Source organism: Prenolepis imparis, unplaced genomic scaffold, assembly GCF_030444845.1.
Source record: "Prenolepis imparis isolate NDT839.2.m4 unplaced genomic scaffold, iyPreImpa1.0 SCAF_7, whole genome shotgun sequence".
In the NCBI taxonomy this organism is placed as follows: Eukaryota; Metazoa; Arthropoda; class Insecta; order Hymenoptera; family Formicidae; genus Prenolepis; species Prenolepis imparis.
This window is the reverse complement of record NW_028141165.1, coordinates 2,531,663-2,550,265: the sequence shown is the minus strand read 5'-3', so window position 1 is coordinate 2,550,265 and position 18,603 is coordinate 2,531,663. Positions and strand designations below refer to the sequence as shown.

At 40.9% G+C, this 18,603-nt stretch overlaps 2 protein-coding genes across 20 annotated transcripts in view; one reads left to right on the top strand and one right to left on the bottom strand.

The window, feature by feature from the left end:
• Heph (polypyrimidine tract-binding protein 1 heph) overlaps window positions 1–18,603 on the bottom strand; it is a 381,098-nt gene that overhangs the window by 275,833 nt on the left and 86,662 nt on the right. Inside the window, exons 1-2 of one of the 19 annotated variants that reach the window (XM_083042026.1) lie at window positions 13,047–13,150; window positions 11,648–11,784 (exon numbers count right to left, since the gene is read on the bottom strand). The exons of 16 other annotated variants lie outside the window; for them this stretch is intronic. The gene's annotated coding sequence lies outside the window, so the exon portion shown is untranslated. Of the gene's footprint in view, window positions 1–11,647; window positions 12,381–12,523; window positions 12,784–13,046; window positions 13,151–18,603 lie in introns of those variants that run through there. 2 more of the 19 variants (XM_083042027.1, XM_083042035.1) reach the window with 2 other exon arrangements.
• The window catches only part of LOC145938413 (esterase FE4), a 139,409-nt gene that overhangs the window by 94,617 nt on the left and 26,189 nt on the right, over window positions 1–18,603 (top strand). The gene's annotated exons all lie outside the window — the stretch shown is intronic.

Here is an 18,603-nt window from a genome sequence, read left to right as displayed (position 1 = left end):
CCTACCGACATACTTTCACTTTTTTTCCATTCGGAGAGCGAAAAAGCGAGTCTGTCTGCCCGTCCCTTTCGGAACGCGCCAAGATAGTCGATCGAAATCACAAAGGTCCAACCTTATACCCATCGTCCCGAAACGAACACGCGCAGGCATCGAGGGCGAAAGTTTTGCGATGAAAGTTGTTCCGAAAGAACTACCTGAAAACTCTAACAAGCTCATCAATCCCTTTTCCACGCGCCTTCTCCGCCAACAATGGTTAGATAAATATCGAGGTGATATATATATTTCGTAAATAATATCGTTCGAAGTTATCGTCAGCGAAAGTTGCATGATTAGTGTTTAAATATCTGCTTTACAGATATGCCTTACAGTCAAAATACATGTCATTATGTGTACCAATTAAGATTGTAATTAAACAAAATTTTATAAACATAATAATTTAAAATATATATATCAGAAATATCATATGTAAGTGTCTAAAATGTTTTTAGTCAATTTAGAGTCGAGTTTTCCTTCACGAAAATTTCAAAGAAGATTATTCAATTTTGCATGTTTCGAATATTTTCTATCACAAATCTCAACTAAGTGTCAAAATAAAATTCTATTAAAATATAAAGTCCACTTAAGTTAATTAAAATTAATTATCAAAAAACGTAATGATAAACTTCACAAAGTTTAATTTCCGAAAAGCTCTTCTTCAATCGCTTATATAATTCAGAAATTATTGATGCTTCGACATTTCCATCAAGAAAAAATCCTTCAAATTGGTCAGAAAATCGACTATTAAAAGAACATTCAATAATATTTTAAAACATTTTTTATATATAATATATACAATACATATATATACATATATGTCTATATGTAATATGTATGTACGTATGTATCGGACTGGTTTCAATTTTCGAAACGCTATTATCTGCTAGTGTATTGCACCTGCCATGAAAATTGCTGAGTATTCACAAAACATTGTGAATGGTTCTTGACCTCAATGAGTGCAGTTCTATTGCATTCGCTGCGCTTCGTTGACGTGTTACCAGTGTTCATGTTGCATTACCGATTGCGTCATTAAAATAAGCATAATTATAACCATTTATCATTTACTAACGCGAACATCAAACGTCATGCAAATTAAGCATTACTATCGAATCATTTTTCAAAGGGAAAACGTACGAGGACTTTCTCTTCCTTTGTTCTTCGCGCCCCTTTTGCGGCCACGATTCTTATTACATCCCGTTATACCGTTGTGTTGTTACAAATTAATTGCCCATTGTTATCCAGGTTTACCGGTTTAGAAACATATTTACAAAATCGCAGGTATTTTAGTCTAATTATTTTCAATATTAATTACATTTATCCAAAAGAGTATTACCGCGCAAAAATATTTTAAAGAAAAATAGAGAGTATCCAGAATAACATATGATATCGAAATAATATATCTATCTAAATGAGAGGATATTTTTTTATATACTACCTTTCTACCTGTAATATTTTTCCAGTTGACAATACCATTTCGCTTTATGCACGAAATACTGTATATCATCGGATACAAATGACGTCAAACGTATCAGATAACAAACATGCAATATTCCACATGTTTCGATTATTACATTTTCCACGCATGTTGCAAATTTTATCTCTCTGTAATCCGATTTATAGCACGCACAAAAGTCTCCTGTGTACAACACAATATTCTAGGATTAATCATTTCATCAGATCTTAAAACTTATTTGAAATATCTTGTATTAAATATTTTGCGTTATTTTATCAGTGTAAAGCCCTATCAAAAATTTAAATACAGGATTTTCATGCTGACACATTTCGAAAAACTTCTATTCGTATATAAACATTGTATTTTACTAAAAGTAATAATTCCAATATAAAAAGTGTGTAGAATTTTCTCATAAGATTCGCGTAAACTTATAATTCGAGATTCCTGCCTTTATGAAAATATCATATTTCCAGAGTTTCCCCAAGCCTATGCCGGGTTTATGGAGGGTTAATTTCTTGCATTCGACATTGCTCGGGTCCCCTTTGTTCGCCCCATATAGCTATTATGTCGGTGCCACCGCACACCTCTCTTTCCAACGCGTTCCTTTCTTTGCCGACCTCACCCACCATCAGGCAGAGCACGTCTCAACAATGCGTGGCGAGAAGAAGTGGAGGAGGAAAAAGGAGGCAGAGCGGCTTAATAATTCAAATGTTTACCGTCGCTTTCAAAGATAAGCTGATAAAAGTCTGCACTCGCACTCGAGCTAATATATGCGACGGACTTGAAATCATGCGTATGCACACGCAGCATGCACGCGCAGATGTATATATCGTATAACGTGCGAGCCTAATTCTCGGTATGAGACGACTGCTGACATTCTATATACGCCTATCCATGGCGTATACGTCAGCATACGCAGTGTGCAACGGATTAATCTCCGATCGGCGCGTCCCGGTGCCAAGACGTCACTTTCATTAAATCACCGTCACGCCAGACGGTAACCTCGTTTCCGCGCCCGACAATGTGATCGAAGAGCCACCGCTCCTCCCACCATTCGCGAATGACACGACAGTTTCGCGTATAAATATAGATTGATTAGAATTTTTTTTAAAATAGTACAATAATTTACCTGCTGAAAACATTTTTCGTAAAATAAAATTTAAATCTAAATAATAAAAACAAAAATAATAATAAATGCGAATGAGATATCTTATAAAAAAAAAGTTCTATTATTAAAGATTTCATCGCTGCGTATAAAATATCCCGAAATTTATCGTCACGATAGTTGGATCGGCTGAATAGTTTGATCAGTTTGGACTTGAATAATACGAGGGAGATTTAGGTACAACACAGTGAACACGTCGAACGCGCAATTACGCATGCAAAATGAAATTATGCCGCCCCGCCAGTAATACGGAACGCGTCCATCCGAGCGCGACATTGTTTCGAAGAGTGCGATCGACAACAATGCTTCGTTTCGCAATAATTTCATAGCGCTACCAAGAGTAATGCACCTTTGCCAGAACGGCGATACTCGCGAATGGACCGATATATCCAACGCGCAAATTACGCGCCAGATTATTTCACGCGATTGTGCCAACCGGTCGTCCCGTCACCATCGTCACACGTTTTTATCGCGCTTACTGTCACCACGAAATACATGTGAGCGACGTTTCGCGAGGGAAATATTATTTTACATGTATATTTCTCTATACCAGGAACAACATATTATTTTGCAATCTCGCGTGTACATATTTTATCTTTTTCAACATTAATAAAGATAAAAATTGAAATTTATGTCACTTTTGTGCTCAATTTTATTTTTAGTTTCTTGTTTATTTGCAAATCTAGTTATGCAATGCATTCGAAGACTTTTTTAAAAATTGTAACAAATATTAATGATGTAATATTAATAATATGTAAAGTCGATCGTATTATTTTTATCGCGAGATATTTATTATTGCAAGCCGCTAATCAACCCGCTAACGAAAGGATGACAGGACCAGGCAGGTGCAGCTGTCTAAAATCTTAACGATGAAGCATCAGTAACAATGCAAATGCCCGGTGTGCCGAGCATGTGCAACACTTATTGGTAAGGGTGAGCAGTTGCGAGCAGCTGCATCCAACTCGTCCGGGGTTTTTCTAAGGTGAAACGAACGATTTAGGGTGCGAACGGAAGAGAGAGAAAGAGAGACGCCGATTCTCGAATAACCTTTTCGCTAGGACGCTGAAAGGTCGTATTCGTGAAGCACTGGATGAGTGAAACGACTCGACGAAAATACTGGGTTATGATCGGAGAGATATCTGACGTAAGGCAGCTGCCGATGCCTCTGGGTTACTCGACCGGAACTAATAAACGATCGCGAAGCCAACGCACGGATTCAGGAAATATTTTGCGATATTACGTGGCTGCGCGCAAAGTGTCGGATATTTAAATTTAAAGTTCCGCGAAATGTGATTTCCGAAAAAAGCTGTCGTGCTATAGGTATGTATATAAACGCGATTAATGCATCTTAATGCGATCAAGTTTCTATCATAATTTTACTGAATCAAGAATAGAGCAAGAACTTGAGTAATTTAATTGACAAATATTCTGAAAGATTTCTAAATCTAAAATAATTCAAATTAAGTTACATTAATAATTTATGTCAATCATAGTTGGCAATTCGTCTCTTTTTAATTCATAGTCCAATATGCACTATAAATAGAGAGACTCGGTTGTCTGTGCTCGCGCGACGTTAACCTAAATCAGAATTGATGAAAACCAGCCTCAATAGAAATGAGTCAAATAAACCGCGCTCCGCGGGATATAATAATCCTACTGCTTTTGGTATGTGACTGTAAAGCCGACCCGTTTGTTTGCAGTGGAACGTCTGTTCAGAGTCTCACACACTAATGAGTCTCGGAATCTAACAGTCGAGAGGTATAACGACCCGTTGCCCCTGACACACATACGCCTTGATTGAATTTTCGAGAAGCCACCCGACAAAGTCGTTTTCCCCAAGAAACCTGAATGTTGGCAATACGAGTTTTTCATTAACTTTTAACTAACATGTTTTATTTCTTTCCTTCTAACTGACACGATGCGGTTTGTCGGACCTCGCTGTGATTATTTGCAAAAAAAGAAAGTAGAAACGAAATTATTTCACTAAATTTAGAAATAGGAGATATATAAGAAACACGTTCGTAAATATTTATAGTTATATAAATATATAAATAAATAAAATATATAAAATAAACAATTATTTATAATCTGCAAGAGACAAAACCACCTTTTAGAATTTTACTTCTATTTTGCAAAAAAATAGAGAGAAAAAAAAAAAGAGTATTCGACCACAAATCGCAGATTACAATACCGCGCTTCGCGCCCGGATCTATTACAAAAGTCATTCTCCGTTATTTTTCCCCGATGAAACCCACGCGGGGTCTGTCATTATGCCGCGATATTTTTATCGCGCAAGAATATCGGCGGCGTTCATCGCGCGGTGATGGAATTAATTAAAGTATCTCTCTCTCTCTCTCTCTCCGCTCGGTGGGTGGATGGCGAAATTACTCGCTTCCTGGTTGAAGAGCCTCGGATTGTTCGTTCGACGCGAGAACCGGCGCGCGTTAAGCTCCGCTTACAACGGGTCATTTTCCGCAATAATTAATATTATCGTGCGCGCGCTCAGTACAAAACAGTACGATTACAATAGCGGTAAGTTAGAAAGCGCGTGTCCTTCTCTCTCTCTCTCTCTCTCTCTCTCCGTTACATTCCTGAAATATCATCTTCGGGAAGAGTGGTACTCGCGACATCTCCTTCCATCCATTCGCGAAGGTCTATTATTTTAATATTCACTAACTATACGCGCGACACCGCGTGCAAAAACCTGTACGTGACAAGAATTTTCCATCCACCTGCACGTAGAAGCGACTAACCAATTTCACCATGTATATTCACCAAAAAACCATTTTCCACAGAGGGATATAACCAAAATACGCATGATAGCGAGAACGCTTCCGCAGCTTACGCGTAACAAGAAATTGATTTTCGGCGGCGGGAAAAAAAAACAGGGGAAGAGAGAGGGAAAGCGAATCGTTTACGATCAAAAATCGTGCGCGCAATCTCTCGGTAATCCGATCTAATTAACGAGGAGACGTGATCGGATTATCGAAAGTTTGCATTACATTGGTTACAGGATGCCTGGCGATCGGCGGTTTTGTACGAAATTGTTTTCAAAGCCGGCCCGATACAAACGTCGCCGTATACGCGAACGATGAAGAATGTCGTGGTTTTTCGTGGCGTTATTTTCATAGCGGTTCGCCGCGTCGATTTATTTACGGAACGAAAACGCGACGGATCAACGAATCCTTTTTATTTCGACCCGCGTTCCAGAAATCGGCAGCGAGATATTTCATCGAGATCGTTTTCGTCGAAGTAACAAACGCGATCCGGGACACGATGCATTCCTCTACTCGTGACCTATAATATTTTCTCTATTCGAGAAACGAAATTATTCACGAGCGAATAAAAATGATACAATTCTATTTAGCGACAAGCTCCGAAAAGTCGCTTGAATCGCGGCGAAAAGGAATGAAACGATTGATGCTTCGCTTTAAACGAACGGAACGAGCATCATTAGCACAGCCGGAATCATGGCCGCGTATTCATGATTATTAGCCCGTCCGCTAATTTGTCGTCCCCGTCGACGACAGGCCGTCTCTCTACGAAAGACAGACAGGGCCTGCGCCGTGAATATTACGGCGGCAGTTAATTTTCAGTATCGATCTCATCCCGCGCGCAACGAGGGCGATTTAATTAATTAATTTCCCGCGACATGAGTTATATACGAGTACCCCGTTGGACGTTCGATCGCCGAGAAAATGGAACCGGCCCTTCTCCGAGATGCGCCTAAATACAAACATACCATCGGAGCCCCTCTCTCTCCTGAAAAACGCGATGCTTCGAAGAAAAGCCGGAAAAGAAATCGGCAGATAAATGTACTGGAAAAATTTCATATTCAGAGATACGCGCGCTGTATATCTGTTTCGGCGGATAGTATTTGCGTTATTTATTTTGCGGATAAATAGACAGATAAAGTTATTCGCTAGCTTCCTCCTGTTCAATCGCTCTGTAAAACTCTGTAAGAATTTACGTGAGCGCGATACGCTCGTATAAAAAAAAGGACTCTCGCGTGATGGCGGCTCTTAAATTACGCGTGGTTTCATGCCGAATGAAATTCGCGTTCCGCCTCCCGCGAAACATCACGTCAATGCCACGCAAACCTCGTGCGTTGCTTATTTTTCCACGAGATAGTTTCCGGTGGGTGTTTACCCGAGCGGAAGGTTCCGACAGGGGCAAAGAAAAAAAGAAGAGAGAAAAAGAAAGTTCTCTTTATTCTTCTCTCTTTATGCTACTTTCTGCCGCGGAAAACTATAGCCGGTTTGTAAACCGCAGATCGCGAAACAAGAAAATCGCGCGGAAAGAAACGAGAGGAAGAAAGAAAGTACCGGAATATCATCGAGTAATCGATTATACCGGAGAGGAATCGCCCTCTTATTACTCCAGACAACCGCTTTGCGAAACATTGCGAAACAAAATGCCACGTCGGTTGACGGCTGATGCGATCATACGGACAAACAAATGTCGGAAAGAATCTAGATCGACGGCCATAAATATGTGAATGCTGGAATTTGAGCCACGAGCCATTCGTTCGATACAGGATACGTATGTACGCGTCTAAAAATCGCGTGAGGCAAAAAATTTCAATAACAAAAAGAAAAAATGGAAAAAATACGAATAGAAATTTTCCCCGCCGCTGGGTGTTACGCATATCAAATTCTTTATTAGGATTTTTCTCGTTTTGTCCCTTGCTCCCCTGGGTAGCGTTTCCCCAGGTATAATCCGTCCTTACAAATCTCGGATCGCGGAAGAAGAATCGACGGGGTGCGCGCGCGACGCATCGACCATAAACGTCGGAATGGAAAAATATGATACGCCTTCGCAAGCCTAAAATACGAGAGGTCCAACCTCTTCGACGGAAAGAAAATAGGAGAGGAGTACGACTCTTGGAAAAAAAAAAAAAAAAAAAAAAGAAAATATACCGCTCGCACGCGGCAAAAGGAAGGAGAATTGATGGATTGCTTTGCGGGAGTCGGACGACCTTGATGATCGAAAGAACTCGCATACCACATGATTGCCTGTTTGACTCAAATGCCATTTAAACGCTCGTGAATTTCGTAAATATAATGTGCCTGCATGACGCTCATTTCATAATAAGGCTTTATATAATGATATATTTAAAGAAACTTCGCCATAAATAGAAAAGAAAGAAGAAATTCGAACGCAAAAAAGAAATAAAGTGAGAAAAGTTATGAACCAAGTACAAAATATTATTATCAGAAAAAAGTAATGAAAAATATCTAACATTATCGTAACATTAATGTGTTACAGATTATACGTTCTGTATTTTATATAATATATTTATCACGTGGGAAAAAAAAATTATTAATCATATCAAAATATAAAAAAAAAATATAGATAGCGAAATGTCGATTACATTACGATCTAATAATCACGAAAACGATTAGAGTCCTAATTAAGACAGCAGTCATCGTGATTGGCTCGCGAAAATATCTCTCGCAAAAGAGAAAAAGATTATTAACTTGTAAAAGCAAGAAGAGAGCAAATTGACCTTCCCCGCTTAATAAATCCTTTAATACCTCGGTTATGGGAAGTATTTAGTCGTCTCGTAGGTCCCTAAGATCGTTCCAGCGCATGCTCAGCATTCTCAGCATAGGGTTCCCATAAATTGCAAGTATGATACGTCCTGAAAACGTCGGCCCCCGAGTGCTTTAACACTAAACGACGAAGAGAGGAACGAAAAGAAAGAAAAGATTAAAAGGGATGACACGGCGGATCGATATCAAGGTAAACTGAGACACCTAACATGCGCGCAACTCGCGATGCAATCACATATAAAATATTAGCGGAAAGATTTTTCGCCGGCCCCTGTCAGCGTTACTTTGAAACTCGATAATAATTCTGCAGTAGTTGAACGATAAAATTCATCGCGCCGCGATTATCCGACAAAGCGATAAAATCATATTTCCTCCGGTATTAATATTTATATTAAATATATAACCATTAATTCTGCGGTCATATAAAATAACGATACGTAGGAAATATATGGAAGGTCATTTATTCTCTCTCTTTTATCCTTAATAAAATGGAATAACTATTATCGCATTATACATACTTGCCGACACAGATTTATTCGATAATAATTCAAGAGAAACTTTAATCAGCGGTAGACAAATGAATATCAAGGACGGCGAAATAGCGAAATCTAATGTCGGTTCAAGCGTCGAAAGGCATTCGAGGCTAAACGAAGAGCTCGAATCCTCTCGAATTGCGAAACGCGTTTCGCATAACTGATGAGCCAGCCGCGACGATAAAAGCCACCGGACGCGGACCAGAAGAAAGAAGGCCGCCCCCGACGAGAGATGAAGCGAGAAAACCGGTGGCCGCGATTCGGACGGCAAAAATGGTTTAATCGTAACCCAGGTGCAATATCGCGAGATAGTGCACAGGTGCGTGATCGGCGCGGTGCGCATCATCGGAGAAAATAGCTCTCGATTTCGCGAGCGTCACCGCGATTACCATTCGCGGCGCAAAAATACCTCTATACCTACCTGCACCCGGGACAGTCTTAGTCATCGATATTCGGATCACGGACACAATTACCGGCCGATATCACCGGCTAGCCGTGGAATTTCAGGTCGAGATGTAGCGTGAATCGCGAACTAACAGACACGTATAAAAGTTCTCTAAAAAAATTTCTTTTATCGGCGAGAGAGACTATTCCTTCGATCTTCGATATCCGAGTGATTATATTAATAACGATAAAAAGACGCGAATTAGATAAATTCGAGAACCTTCGCTATTCTCTATAGAAAGAGAGAAAGATTGCGTTGTACCGCAACTAATCGCGATTACAGTGTACTTCCTATTATGTCCACCAGCAACGTTCGCGTACGAACGTAAAAGGTGTGGTTTCTAATTCCCGAGGAAGAGCAATTACGCGCGTTAAGTTTCTTCACTCACAGTCGTTGAGTTTGGAAGGAGGTACGCTCTGATTGCCGGTTAGTTTTGCAGCCTAGTTTCTCTATTGACAAAATGGCGTCGAATTGACGACGATGACGACATTTTTGCTCAACGAGGCGCGGGCCTACGGGACACAAATTTCATCTCGCATTTCGCGAATGCAAGAGTAGCGCCGGGATTTTATAGCCGAGCATTTAACATAGCGCTCTGCGTTTTGCAGCAACTTGTGCGCATCTTAGAGAGCAGAGAGTGGGTACTTTGCCAGTCGGAAAACCTTCTAAAGCAAATTAGCAACATTCCGAAGCAAATTGGAAACTCGAAACTACTTAATACATTACTGTAAATTTTTAGAAAAACAAGTCACTCGTAAAACTACCATTCGTAATATTTTTTCCCGTTTCTCAAATATAAGCGAGCATTATTTTCAGTAATTTATTCGATTACGAAAACTAAATCGCGAAAACGTTAATAATGTAGAAACATTTATATCGCGAAATCATATATTACCGAGCTACTGTACTCAATTATGCTATAATTCCTTTCTATTTGTTTTTTAATGTTTATACGTGTTTGCAAATTTTATTTCGGATGACTTTAGGATGATTAGAAACACGGTGCATTTGCTTTACAGCATTTGTATCCTTGTTTCTACTATTTGTATAATTATTCCTAAGTATATTATATGCACATTTTGTTACGTAGTTCAATAAAGGGATTATTATTACTATTATTATTATTATTGCAAAGCGCATCTAGGTCTCTCGCGCGCGTTTCAAGTCGCTTACTAAGGGGGCCGAATGCGAAGGTATACGGAGGTCTCGCGTACAACGACGATTCTCACGGTCATGAAGAACCTGACGTATCACGCCAGGGTACCGTAGTACTAAGCGAATACACACGGCGATGTACATGTACAAGAGAGGCCACGAGAGTTCGAGGAACGCGGCGTTGCAATGCGGCGCCGCGATAAGCCGCGTAACTATGCGCCACCGGTAGCCAACTCCGGACTTCTGTTTATGGCAGCAATTTTTACGCCCATCGGCAAAAACTGACAGTCTCGTTACCGCTAACCACGCGCCCGTAATTCTCATTGATACTGACGCGTATCGCTACCGCCGTTTCGCATTTTTCGATAACGATAGTTTTTTTTTTGCTTTTCAAGAAAAAGAAAATATGTGATTCCTCCGCATTGGAGAGAGAAAAAAAATCGGCCGTATTTTTTAGCTCCAAGCGAGATAATGGAAAATTATTTAGTTATATAATATACAAAAGTATTATTCGCGATAGCGTTTCACGTTTGGAAAAGTAACTGGATAAGTAAAGCGATATAAAAGAGGAATGTATATGAAAATGCAATTCACACACAATTTCCCTTCTCTCGAACGAAAGTGAAATTAAATAAAATGACTTTGTCGTTCGCAGAGAGAACACAAATAAGAAATACTTGTGCACGACGCGTGTCTATCGCTTCATCGTGACGCATAACAATTTTTATGAAAATTTCTAATTTCGTTAAACTGCTGAATAAATCAGTGCGCGCGCACAATCTCCTTCTCGGATTTCAATTTGCATTTATAAATCTTTTATTCTACTTCGGTGCTTAGTAGGGCGATAAAAATCAACTTTATAATTTCAAAAGAACAGCCACGTGTTTCCGCTCCGGAAGAGACGTATATCCCGCCGCTCCGGTTGCGCTCCGAAAAGCTGCGCGAAGCGGACACGTTCGAGCTTTGGGCAAGACGAGGCGAATAAATGCAAAATGACAAAGGCGTCAAACCATCGAAAATGGATTGAAACAAACGAGAGGAAAAAAAAGGGCGTGAAAATTGTGGAGCAGAGTCACGCGTGTATCGGAGGATCAAACATCGGCGACAGCTGGTTTTCGACGCGCGGACATGCGCGCCTTTCGCATCCCCGGCATATCCACGAGAGAGGAAGAGCGACAGGGGGAGAGAGATCCGCGCGATCTCGGAGCGCGCGCACCGCACGCCAAAAACGATTCGTATCCGACAACGTGGAAGTTGTGACCGGCGCCGAGAGCCGCTTTCCTATTCGCTAATTATTGTACTAACCGTGTCCACGGTAGGCTCCCAGACGACGACGACGGCGGCGGCAGGAATGTCCAGTGCAAATCTCCGTGGAAGTATCCCTCGTTGGCTCTTCTTCTCCTTTGTCTCACTCACTCAAAATCGCGGCACAGACAATCGACCTCGAAAAAAACACGACAAAAAACTCTTTCGCTCTCTTTCTCTTTCACCAGATCCTTCGTCTCGATTTCCCGCTCTCTCGTTGCGCCGGAAAGCGACGCGAAGGATGTTCACACACGCGAGAGGAGAACCGTTGCACGTTGTACGAATCGTATTATATGACAAGGACGACAAGGACGACGACGACGACTGCAAATCGCGGTTCGTTATAAATCGAAGATAACGTCACGGGTAAAGGCAAGCCAGGCACAGACACGCGCGCGCGTCGAGATGGCAGCGTCGCTTATTATACGCGTCGGTTGTCGCGAGGAGACGTTTTGGAGGTTAGGAAGCGCACGACACGACGACGCACCACCGGCTAGCTACTGCTCTCCTTCCTCTCACCGCCTTTCCCTACGAGCTACGCGCGGCCGCGGTCTCTCTCTATCCTGTCTACCCCTCTCACTTTGATTCTCTCTCTCCCACACGAGGAGTATATACCGACTGTATAAGAGTACGATCGCGTCACGTTGTACGCCGTTCATGCACTAACCGATCGTCCATTTTGCCGGGGGTAAACACCGGACGAATGAGTGAGCGAGTGAGCGAGAGAGCGAGAGAGCGAGAGAGCGAGAGAGAGAGAGAGAGAAAGAGAGAGAGAGACACAACACCGGCAGAGAAAGGAAGAAGGCGTGAGAATGAGACGGACAAAGAGGAAAAATTAAACAGGAGAGGAGCGTATACACATACACATATACATACCGGCACGTAGGTAGATGGGCGCAAAACAAAGACGAAACGTGTTATTCGCGGTAAGCAAATAAAAAGAAAGAAGAGTGGGGGAAGAGAAACACGCGGTTGCGCGCCGATTCACGATATATACGTAGAAATGACGAAACTTTGAAACTTCGTAACCGAAAACCGCGGAAACTTCACGCAATAGATCCGCTTAAAAATCGTAGGCGCACCACGAGCGGAGACAGAGAGAGAAGCGACGCTAAACCTTCGCTATACGAATCGTGGTATATCAGGGGAACGGGCGGAGAGAGGGGGAGCGAGAGGCGAGGGGACGACGTTGTTCGAGACGAACGGCGGCAGTTTCGTGGGGAGAGAAGGTTAGGCACGACACGCAAGGAAAGGGAGAGAGGAAGGGAGAGAGGAAGGGAGAGAGGAAGGCAGAGAGAGAGAGAGAGAGAGAGAGAGAGAGAGAGAGAGAGAGAGAGAGAGAGAGAGAGAGAGAGAGAGAGAGAGAGAGAGAAAGATAGAAAGAGATAAGTGAGCTTACCGGAGTCGAGAGCACGGAAGGTTAGGTGCTGCGCGGGGCGACGAGCGGGAAACGACACAACACTCCGACTCGGTAGAGGGACGCGGGGCGACTGACGCTTCGAGCGGTAGAGGGGGAACGTAGGCTTCGGCGGGACGCCGAGGCGGAGAGGGGGAAGGGGACTCGCACAGCCGGCAACAGCCGACTCGACTCGATTTGTTACGATCTCACTCGCTCGCTCGGCGCGGCCGATGACGTTGTCCTTCTCCTTCCTTTGAGATTCGATGTACCGCTGCCGCTGCCGTCGTCGCCGATGTGTTGGAACAGAGCACGACGTAGGAGGCGCGCCAGGGTGTATACGGGGTGTTCATGAGATTCGACGGTTACGCGCTATTCACCCTTTTACGGTCCTCCCTCGCGAAATGATTTTGTGCAATGTGCAAACGTACTGGTAATGCATCAACGCGCCTGTAAACGCCTGTTACAACTTAATTCGTCGTAACATTTGGTAAATAATCCCGCAATGTTGCGCTATATAAAGTGTAAATTCGTGTAGAGAATGCTCCCGTAGGAAAGTGGAAATAAATGTTCCGCCGAGAACATTTGCATAATACGAGTTTGCATAGTACACATCTTGACTGTATTTGCATAATGCGGATCCTGTTTGTATTTGCATAATCCAAATTTCGATTTTATTTCAGTGCGAAATAATATTCTCTATCGTTCGAAAATAGTCGACATATCCAATGAAAATTACGATTGTTCGATGCGTTATTCATGACAACTGGGTTACCGGAGTAACTCGGAAAGAATCATTTCGTGCCATTTTTTTTTTATTATTATTATTTCAAGGCGAAACGCATAAAATGAAAATTGCCTTTGTTAATATATATAATAGCTACTGTTAATAAAATCTAATTAAAGCGTGCATATAAATTATATTCAACAACATTACAAAATTTGAGAATAATTCTATTATATTCAATTTTTTTTTATTCATAACATTTATACGCAGAAAAAAATATCTAAAAATGACAAGCTCATAATTTTCATTAAAAAACTCCTCTCTTTTCCAAAATTACTTCGCCCTCTTATAATAAACCGAGGCAGAATCGACCAAGCATCTCGTTCTTTGGCGTTTCTGCTCCCTTCCGGTACTCGAATTCGTCGCGCGTGAACAAAGAGGACGCGGGAGAATCTACCTTGTACTCTATGGTTCACCCGGTATATATACACGCAGGACGATCACACGGGTGAAAAGAATACAGCTCGGCAAGGTGAGAGAAGAAGCAGAGAGAGGGGAAGGGAAGAGAGAGGAGTATGGGCTTCGAGGAAGGAATGAGTCAGTGGAACGAAGATGCCTTGAAAAAGCGACGAGAGGGATGAAGGTAGAGGGTGGTAGAAGAGAAGGCAGCGGGACGGGGGGCTAGAGGGACATGGAGTCCGGGGAAACGAACGGGAGACCTTGCGCATCGTGGCCGCGATAGAGAGAACGAACGAACGAACGAACGAACGAACGCTTTGTGTCGAATAGTAGTTGTGCGAAGGAAAGAGAACCGGGCCTCTCTGCAGAAGGGGAAAGCACAGAGAAGAGGGCCCTCGACCGTCTGCGATCCGTGCGTATAAAGGCCCTCTCAGACAGGCAAAGATTCTCTCCTCCCCCCCTGGGATCGGGGAGGAAGGACCGGGGGAAAGGGGGAACATCCGTGCCCACGGAAACCGGATTGCGTTTTACGTTTTGAATATACCGGGAGTATTTTATCTTTTTCGTGACGCGAGATGTGTGTTACTCGATACAGGTCGAATGCTCCACGTTCCACGTGCACTTTCGCCCGGAGAGGGAGGGGGTATTTTTAGCCACAAACTGCGTATTTTTGACAACTCGAGTCCCGGGAGGAGAGATAGTTAGTTTGGACCGATGCCCCCCTATTAGATGCTATTCTCCAGAATTCCAGGAAATAAAGCTCATTGTCAGATTTGTAGATGTCGAGAGGAGTCAATCTTTGCGACACTTGATGCATGTGTGTATATGCGTGTGCATTGTGTATGCGCGAGTGCACATGTGTATGTAAGAAGAATGTTCAATATTCTAACAAAGTTTACATCTTATATTACATCTTATATTACGCGCGGCAACATGAGCAAGAAAATGTTGCATTATACATAAACACATACTTAAGTTAAGATATCGATCTGTTTATCTAAAATTCATAGCATAATCTTTCTACAAAATTTCAATGCAATCAAAATTATTTCTCATCTTCGTATAATGTATAAAAATGTCTATTATACTTTTATATATTTCACATTTCACACCAAATATTATTTATTATTTATATTTTCATTGTGATTTATTTTTATTGTAACGATGAAAAGTGAATATACATATATATGTATATTATTATTTATAGATTGGAGCCATTAAACTCTCCAATAATAGGATTAATATGTTTACTTGTACACAGATATTATCTTATAAAGTGTTATTTATTTTATTTTATTTTTAATGTAATTTTGAGAAGAATATATATATCGTATATATTTATTTTTTCGAAACACAAAATATTTTATACAATTAGATATGGTATAATTTTTTTATGAGAATATATATATATATATATATATATATATATATATAATTTTATTGAAGATAAAACACTGAATTTAGTTTCAGAATTTAATATTGAGAATTTTAGAAGCACAAAAAAAATCTCTGATGAGATATATAATAAAAGATATATTTCATTTTTATAGTTGAATAAGATAATTATTTTTTGCAAAATTTATTGATTGTAACGTATTTACAGATTTCATACTTTCTTTATCTATATATATATATATATTTATGGTTTATCGATACTTTTTATACACAAGAGGTGTTAATCCTTCGTACAAATGCATACAATTTACACTCCGCGTTATACAAGGTATTATTATCGCTTTTGATTCCAGAATCGAGCATTTCGATTGATTTTATTGCATCGATAAATACGCATCAGAATTAACTCCTGTGAAAGCCGCTAACGTGTATGCATTACGATTGCATCGCAATTCTGGAAGGGTTAACATGCACGACGTGGTGTGCACGTGTGGGATGGAAAGCAGATCGTTGAGAGCGCACTGAATGAGACTCGACGAAATCGTCCTTGCTGGCTTACGAAAAGCAACCGGCGTATCACGTATCAAGCGACTAATCAGTGAAATTCGTTCATTACGCGTGAAATCCCGTGACATCGTCGTCGTTATGCAATGCGCGATGATTCGAGATACCCCGGATGTTTAAGGCGTATTAAGCGCACCTTTGTAAGGGTTACGTAAATTCAATTACGTCGAACAATGTTCTTCTATCGATTAAGTAAGAGAGTCGCTTAACGCGACTACGCGTTTATTTATAAATAGTCGTATTAGTCAGTTCTACAACCGCGGTATCGTAACTCGCGTTTACACATACGTGAGATTATACGTTTCCATTTAAATAATCAGAAAAAAGGAAAGAATTCAGAAATTATGAAATGAATAAAAATCGTTTTTTTTTTTTTTTTTTTTTTTTTGAAAATTTAACCCAGTATATTCGAACCAGTACGAATCTTTGCAAGCACAACATGATATAGTACTTAAAATTCGTTCCCAGTTGTAAAACTAATTGTAACGTTTATTTAAATTCTAGTTAAAGGTCGATCACATGGATCGAATAAAGTTATACAACGTCGAGAACAATTAAAAGATCAGTCACATCGAAATAAAAATAGAAATAAACTTCGAGAGATAAATTAACAAAGCTTTCTCTCGAAATGCATGTGTGTGTGTATGTGTGATGAGGTGTCAATTACTCTTTTCTCGAATGACAGATACTTAATCGGTATCTCATTCCAAGGAGCAATACGATATAAATGTAACAGTAATATAATGGCCGGACAAAGAAAGCATCAGCAGGATCGCCGATGCGTCCCTGCATATTTGCATGGGAACGTATATGTACCTCCAAGATCCCGCTTGCACAAAGAAGACGCGAAAGCGATTGCACGTTCGCGCTCGTAAGGACGGTTTTGTACGTGTTTCTCGTGCAAGGCACGTACCAGTGCGGCGAAGGGAGGAGAAAAGAGGAACGGATCTCTTAGGGCAACGCTTAAGAAAATATAGGCTTCGAGAATACCGCAGCAGAGGACGGAGGGTTTGCTGTTCCCTCGTGGGACAGGGGCAGATCGTTACTTTCCATTTCGCGAGGGACACGTCCGAGAAGGGCACGGCCTTCCTTGTTTGGGCCCGATCTCGATTCCGGAGTAGATTCACCCATCGAGGATACAGGATAACGGATCGAGAAACAGAGACTTGGGATGTTTTATGGGCCGCAGGTTTATCCCCGATAAAGCCAGTCGGTTGTTTATTCGCGCTTGGAGAAAAGTATTAGATTTAGTTGTTCGCATATGTTTGATTGTATCACTATCGAATAATGCGTTTTAAATTGATGAAAAAGAGAGGTGAGTCGAAAGACTTATATACATCAAAAGATCTTTACGGTATCAGTACAAAATAAAGTTTTATATATTCGAAATATAAGATTTATTTCTTGATATTTATCTCATGTTTTATTTCAAGTACCACATTCATCTTGTCTGTATCTAAATATGAAGATATTGTCTATCGATTCTTAGTTATTAATGTTTTGCCTATCTAAGCAGGTATCGTCGTCATCGTGTCTTTTTATATTTATTTATGTAATTGATTCATTGCAATGTACTCATTTTCTGCTATAATCGATAACACCTTGACGATTATTGCTCCTTCAAGGCTAAACTCGACTACATCGAGTGAGACGAGTGAATTAGAATGTTTTAGAACTGTCGTGATCGTTTAGAAAGAAAGCGACTATAATTTAATCTTTTTAATGGCGTGGCACGATTATTTCAAATTGCCCGCTATTTTATCGAACCGCCCACAATATCACGTTATGTACTCAAGGTCGAAATTGTTCGCTGCTTTCATTCCCGGAACAAAAATAAAACGGCTTACAGATCTCAGGCAAATAAACATTCAACACAAATATTTCTCGGCATATTATTTGCAAGCGAATATTTACAGAGATGCATTTCAGTGAAATGAAATGTATAACGTACACGAGATGTATTTTAAGATGAAATCTCTTCCGCGCGTGCGGGCCCGCACAGTCATAACAGAAATCTAGCTCGAGATTTAGTTATCAAAACAGTTAATATGAAAGATCCAAAAATTGATATTTGACATTTAGATACTACCACGGATTTAATCGCACAACGCGCGAGTCTCAGTGAGATTTAAGGCGAATCTGAGTCCCCACGTATATTACCGAAGCCGGTATAGAATGATGATTCATATCATAATCAGCTGTTCCAAGGCTGAGAATCTATTCGACCCTATCAAGCGAGTCGGCAGAGGAAATAAAGCGTTTTCATCGGTGTTGCCGGGTAATAAAGTACGCAAATGAGGTCGCATGTGCAAAGGGAGAAAGAGAGAGAGAAAGAGAGAGCGCTCTGATCTCTTTCTCTCTTTCCTGCGAATTTTCCTCCGGGTGAATTTCGCAGCTTCAGATCTCGAAACAGCA